The sequence below is a fragment of the Papaver somniferum genome, unplaced genomic scaffold (genome assembly GCF_003573695.1).
Source record: "Papaver somniferum cultivar HN1 unplaced genomic scaffold, ASM357369v1 unplaced-scaffold_65, whole genome shotgun sequence".
Classification (NCBI taxonomy): Eukaryota; Viridiplantae; Streptophyta; class Magnoliopsida; order Ranunculales; family Papaveraceae; genus Papaver; species Papaver somniferum.
The window spans coordinates 1,273,667-1,281,479 of record NW_020649304.1 but is presented as its reverse complement, the minus strand read 5'-3'; positions in this window follow the sequence as shown (position 1 = coordinate 1,281,479).

Sequence of the window (7,813 nt, the reverse complement as noted above, 5' to 3'; positions counted from 1 at the left end):
TACATATAATTATATATCGCATAAACCCTTAACCCTAGTTTATGCTTGAATATGATACTACAGTACATATTGACATGTACTAGGTTATTAATTGATATACCATATTTTATATGTACTGTAATAGATACGGATATGTACTGTGTAAAAGCATTAGTTACTGATATGTATCATGTGAAACCAGTGAACCTTATTTCTTTTGTACTGCAGAACTAGCCTTATTTCTTTTCTCCTTATCTTGACTAGTACTATAGAAAACTTGCACTTGTATTAGGTCATATCAACATGTGCTACCTTGCAAGAGGAAAATAACATGTAAAACCAGCATGTTTCTGATAAGAAATATTGATGTGTAATGCTTGAAAAACGGGGTAGTTTTTGACAATGTCAATTGTCGCCAGTACATATTACTGGTAAAAACTGCAGTACATATCTGGTTGTACTGTGATAAACTTGGTGGTTTTTGACAGTGTCAACTGCCAGTACATATTTTCTTATATCGTGAAAAACTAGGTGATTTTATTTCCCTTTCAATAAATATTTGTTGCAAAAATTGGTTTTAACATTAAGCTTTTATGGAAAAACTTATTAGTTGCAGCGATGTGCACATGTTGCGGTGTATAAATATCTAGAATTTATCAAGTCAGCAGAAGCTTGAGATTATGAATGTGTTGCATAGAAAACGGGTGCTAAAAAGACTGTAAAGTTCGGAATTGAAGACGTTGATCGTCACTTATTGTATTACAGCAAGGCATAACTCCGCTTGTTTCAACTTCTCCTTTTGTTTCAGTGTACAAAGTTTACTTAATGCAAGTTCCCCTCCTGAGTACATTGTTTTATATACCATGGTTTCTCCGGATACATCATTTATATACTGTAGTTTTTCCATAGCATATCATTTGTATACTGTGAGTTCAACTCATATTTCCCAATAAAATATTTTTATTTTGATAAACAAAGTATATACAATAATCTTCCAAAGTACAGGACTCATAAATCCTACTACAAAGGCAGGGCTAGGAAAAGGTTAACAAAAAAATATTGGAAACCTTGAATACAGGCAGTACATCATCTACTGTAAAACCTGATGCACAAACTCAATTTTTTTTTGTAATGTATAGTGGCATTGAAAAGTAAAGTGGCGTTAAAAAGTATGAAGCCTTAAATAGTGGCATTACATATCTTGTTGTAATGTAAAACCTGGCGGCAAAGAAAATTCTGCCAAAAAAACATAGCTCAACAACTCATCAAGTTGATGAGATATTTCCTCCAATCTCTCTCTCATCCTTGATGTCTACAACCTCAATGACTTGTAGCTGCATCTCCAGCGGCCATAACTGTTGTTGTTGTTTGTTTTTTGAATTTAAGCTTCTTCTCAAACATCACCATAGCTTGTTATATTTCATACATCCCCTTCCGCAAAACTGTCATCTGTCAAAGACGTAATAAAAACTATCAAGAGTCAATGACTTAACCATTAAGGACTAAAGAACGCTAAAAATACAGAACACCCAAAGAATCTAGCACACTCCTGCAAACAACATCAAGATTAGAATAAAAACACATTAATAGACATAAATGAATTAGTACATTTTGATATGTACTGAGTAAAAACCTAGTACATATTGATATGTATTAAGGGAAAACCTAGTACATATTGAGATGTTCTAGACTGTTTGCAGCAATTGGAAGTTGCTGACTCTTAGGATTATTTTGAACTATAATACTTACAACCTTGGCATCCTTTGCTCGGATGCCTGCACTCGAATTCTTCAGGTGTTCAAAAAGGGGGACTAAACCACCAATTGTATGCAAATCTGTGACACACATACAAACTAATTACATTATATAATAAAAAAAATCCCAAATTAATAAGGTATCAACTTACCATTTTCCATGTCAATGAATTCAACATGCTCTTGCAATTCATCCAACATAGCTGCCAATTATTAAAACAGACACAAAAAGTAACAAATTAAAATCCAAGCCGACTCAAAAAATTACAAATTAAAATCCAAAGTGATATACATCTCATCATGTAAACAAATGTTTGCTTATTAATCTAGCAAATAAACATCAGGATTCGAAAAAAATGCATTAAGAATTCACATAGACAGACACAAATGAATTAGTACATGTTAATATGTAATCTCCCCACAATGTTCCTGGTCCTTCACCACATTGTAAACAACTTCTGGCACAATTTCTCAGTCAAACACCGGTTCCAGGGGGACACTGCAAGGGTCATATAAATTTCTATATTCCCTTAATATTACTGCATCAAAGTACATAGTTCATCTTCGTTTAGATGTTTTACATTCTCACACAGAATCCAGAATTATGTCAATTGAAAAAAAGAGCACAAAATAATTGAATGCTGAGAAGGTACCAGCAGCAACACTGTTTTTCTTTTCCCGAGTTTGCAAATTCAGGGAAACAACAATCACATATCCCTGTTACCTGCTCAGCATATGTATAATCACAACAACCATTGAATGATAAATGAAGTAAAAAGAATTGCAAACTCTAGCACAAGTCTACATGTTAGAGCTAGTACATATAAATATGTACCGAGTTAGATCATTTCCCTGCATCTTCAAATGTATATGTTACCCATGGCCTCCAAATAGGAAAAGTGAATCCAACCTCAATACCATTTTTCATCAGATTGGTGAATTATAAATTTACTATGGAGTGTTTTATATAAGATAAATCATGAAAGAAAAATGTGTTGAATTCCTATTCATATTTATATACGCGTCATATTACTGCCTCAAAGTACATAGTGCAACTTCATTTAGATGTTTTACTTTCTCACACAGAATCCAGAATTACGTCAAATAAAAAAAAACACCACATAATAATAGATCGCTTCGAAGGTACCTGCAGCAACAATGCTTTTCCTTTCCCGAGGTTGCAAAGTTAGGACAATGTATGTATCCATGTTACTTGCTCGACAAACAGTTAAATCTTATAACCACAACAACCATTGAATGATAAATGAAGTACAAAAAATTGCAATACAAATCTACATGTTAGAGCTAGTGAAAACCTAGGACATATTAATATGTACTGAATCAAATCCTAGTACATAACGATATATCTTACTTAACCATTGGTCTCAACTCGCATAATTAGCAAAAAATCACTTCACACACACAATAGGTTCAACATACAAATAAAGAAAAAAATTAATTCAATAACATCATATAGTATATACCTTGAGAAACTTCTGCATTTTACACATGCATGGTGTAACAACTTGATTTCACACGTATTGACACTAAAAATGTTACTTACATCTAAGAATACAAAAGCAACATAAACATCTATAAAAATTAAATATCTTAAACTAGGAATTACTGGTTAATCCTGTTTACTAAATTAATAATAGTACCTGAACAATTTTACCCAATTCTAAATCCCTTACTAATCCATGGCTAATTCGTTGTCTACGGACTCATATTCTTCACCTTTCATATGTTTGTTACTATCAGAATATAAAAATGATGAAAAACCTAGTTCTCGTGTCATGAAAAGAAAAATCAGGAAAATCAATCAATAAGAAATCGACGAGGAGCCGCCAATTAAACCCTAAAAATATAAAATTAAAGATGAGGAAAACAAACATTAACAATTATCATCGTCACTGATTTTGGTTTGCAGAGAATTAGATTTCCTTGGATTTTCTCCATCAATCGCCATGGCAAAGCTCTTCGTCGGAGAAGAAACTGAAAGAAGGAACTAGATCCAGAATGTTATCATCGTACGAGGGCACTTTAGGCATTTAGGAAAAAACGCTTCATAACTCTCACACGTGTTTGGACTGGGGGTTAATTCTTTTGGTCCAAAAACATAAAATCGGACTACCGCTTAAAAGATATCTAATGATGGACTACACATTAAGCGGGTTCTAGTAAACAGGATTAACCAGTAATTCCTAGTTCTAACTTTCAGTTGTTCGATTTCGGAATTAAGATAACGCCGGCCAGTTTTTCTTTTTCATTTTTAATAAGAAAGAAAATTTTATTCAATCAATCAAACTATAATAATGAGTTTCTCTCTAATGAGAGTTCGAACCCTTACTGATGGGTTTGTCCAACAAATAGGATTACTTGTAATTCTAGCCTGTTTTGCCAAACAATCGGCTACATCATTCATGTCTCTTGGCACATGAACAACATGCCCACTTTATATGGCTTTTACGAAGCTCTAAGAAATAACTTATAATTTGATTACGTCTCTTGAAACTCGCAAGGGTTTACGCAATTGATTCCCTTGACTGACGTCCTTTACATCATAAGAGTTTTTTTAGCCTAAGTGAAGACTTTTAATGTCAATTTGTCTCTAATAGATAAACATATTCCTTATCAATAGATCAAGGCTTATTTGCAATAGACAAAGCTAGCAAACCTCACAAATCTGGAATACTTACACTTAGTCACCTGAGAAGCATGGATTAGTAGCCACCTCTTAAGAAGAATCTTAAACCGATCAATAAAGAAGAGTTTTAAATGACTATCTTGAGGAATCACAAAGTCTGAGACGAAAAGAACTTTGCGATTTCTATTTATCTCGTTCCTGAAAGAGATTACTAAAACCTCGATAATAAAATGAGCAAGATCAGGATCCACGAACTATCAAGGTAAATATAGTCGGACATGGCTTCACGAATCCTAAGTGAAGTCTTTGAGTGGTAAACCTAATTATATTTCTCAAAGGAAACCTAGGTTCATAGAGAACAACTGTAGCAAACAACTAGAACACAGAAGTGTGAGAGACTGAATTTCCTGGTTGTTTGAGTCTCTCTATTTATAGACTGTCAAGACTAAGGTTACTTAGAATTCAAGCAAAGATAACTTGAGATTCAAGCAAATACTTTCTCAGTTTAAATGAAACTCTTGTTAGGAGTTAATGTAAGCATGTGAGAAGTTTGTCTTGAAACTACATAAAGAATATATATTATGGTTCGGGTGCCGGAACCGTGTATTATGATATTTCATGGACAAATATTCCTTTAAAAACTAGTAAGCAATATCGTGTTCATTTAAACACTTAAGACTTGAATTATGATGCACATACAAAAGGTGTTTTAATGATCAAAGATGTCTTAGAGGTGTCCACGAGAGTTGTAGCAATGCTAAACGCATTTATGAAATAGTTCATGAGCGTCTGCTAATTAGCACTGGGCAGGTATGCGAGGGTACGTGTACCTACGAACCAGGTCGTGAATTTAGATGGACAAGGTACGCGTACCGGGTATGTGTACCCTACGGTCATTGACGAACTCAGGATCTTGAGGTACCCGTACTGGGTATGCGTACCTCCCCCCATTTACGAAATCAGAACACCATGATACGCGCTTTGGGTATGCATACCTACCTATATTCCATAGACTCATATATTCATGGTACATGAACTAGGTATGCGTACCTAACCTGAGTCCAGATTTCATTAGTTTTGAAAACTCTCTTCTTGATGCTCGAAACGTTCCCATTTCTTGGGAAATTTCCAAATAATCCACAAACATAGTTCTTGAATAATAAATTGTTGTGAACTAAGATTGCTAAGGACCTATGAACATCCATTGCTTGAATCATATTTCGAGATGTTTCATAATACAAGCTTGACTCAAAACTTTTTCTTTGCAATATCTACTAGAAGTCATACGACGTAGTCTCATATAGATAGAATGGTAATACTTGTGAGTAAATAGAACAGTTACTTCTCAGATACCTCTTTGTTGATAAAGTTCTCCAAATGTCTTTGTTTGATCTTCATTCTTCAACCTTCGAGGGTTATTTAGTGATGTTTGATACTCAACTACTCTAATCCTAGTCCGAGACTTGACTTTAAGTAGACTAGAAATCAAGATATATTTTTGTGCATCTAAAATTGACAACAAGTTTGAGATAGCAAAACTTGCGAGTTCGACCGAGCAGTGCTCTAACATATGACACCTTAGTCGTATGGCTCGCCTTCGCCGAAGTAAAACATCTATAATAAGTCAACTTTTGACCTCCTATAGGCCACAACACCTCTTTGATCCCAACCTTGCCTTAAGCCTCTTCACAGTGTCGGCCCTACACTCCTTCACCTAAAGGAGAACGTCTACAACTAAGTCATGATAGGACTCAACCAATCTTGTGCTCTCCATATGACACACACGGATACAAAAAGTCTTCTGGAGATCTTGACATGACTCTGAATGGTTTCCAAGCCCGAACATACGCATTCCTCCATCTATATTTGTGACAACTCATAGAATGCTAACACGTCATACGACACATCACATACAAAGGCTGGTAACGTCACAAATGAGGGGATAACCATAGAGTTTTGTTCTGGTGGTCTACGGTAACATGTGGGTATCAGCCTACCCACATAGGAAGAGAATAGTCGGTCATGAGGAGTCAACTATATTGGATAGGCTCAACTGTCGATCCATCCTTAAATATTCCTGGGATCTAGTAGAAGGTGTTGTTCCTATCTCCTTATTGATATTCTACCGACTAGAGATTAGGGTTTGCAGAACTATAAATAGACCAAGAATTGGTCATTCGAAACACAACAACAAATAACTAGAACAACAAGCTCTCGACAACACTCTATCATAAAGTCTCTTCGTCTGTAACTGAGAAACTCTAATCTCATATCTTTCTATTTCCCTCCCTAGACCAACTTTACCTCTTCATATGCAACTAAAGCAGTCTTTGAACATCAATTACCTTAGTTTACGCAACGATTGTTCGTCATCAGCCTCCCGTCCTCACGTTCGAACTAGTCATATTACCCGACTAACCCTCGTATATTTCTCGACGAATGCAAGAAGCAAAGGAGCAAACACCCGAACAACTTCATAACCCTTGGGGACTAAATGACGTTGGAAACTCAAAGTTTGGAAATTGATCCAAAATTCGTCTAGGTCAAATGCCCCTAGTCCAGATCCCGAAGGGACTCGGATAAAGGTGGAAACTTTTTTGGTGAAGCTCTTACAAGTACATGATTGAGGAAAATGTTGCAGATCTGCCTCACCATCCAATCGAGATATAACTTGTCATTCTTCCTGGAGGAACTAAATCCCTAGATGGTCAAGGCAAGAATGCTAAAAGGTCTAAGACGATATTTGAGTCCAAATTAAAGATCTATCTTAAGTTCAAGAAGAGACTGATCTTCTAAGCAGAAGCGTCTCAAGTAGCCTAACCTAACGAAGCTCATCCAGCTGACCAGACGAAAATCAACGATCTAACCTGATGTAAGTCAGCCTCTCTGCAGACATGGCTCAGCCTTATATCAAGGAGAGATCCAAACCCAACGACACATGATGAAGATAATCATCAAGATGTTCTCCCTATCTACATATATACTGGAAAATCTTCGTCTCCAAATATTTTTATAAACTTCACGAAGCTGCTAAGTTATCTGATGTCTTAACACCTGCTCTGTTCAATACAACCAAACCTTACGGGAGAAGAAATCCATCATACAGTAACGAAAAGTACTCTAATATGCTTCACTACTTAGCAATCAACTACCATCACTAAAGAAAACATGAAAGATTTAAGACCTTAGTTGTCGACAAGTTGTACGTCATCGTTCTACATGGTTCCATAACTCATGCATGTTAACGCCTCTCCTATCAAGATGACTAGCTCATGGGCTACTTCAATACCATGTCAAAGTTCAAAAGACAAGCTGCGATGCTACCAGTTACGTCCTCCGTAGGTCAAGATACTACTTCCCTGCATGAAGACCTACCTAGAAGATTTACAGAAAAATCTCTCATCAACGGGGTTAACGCAAAACGATATCCTTA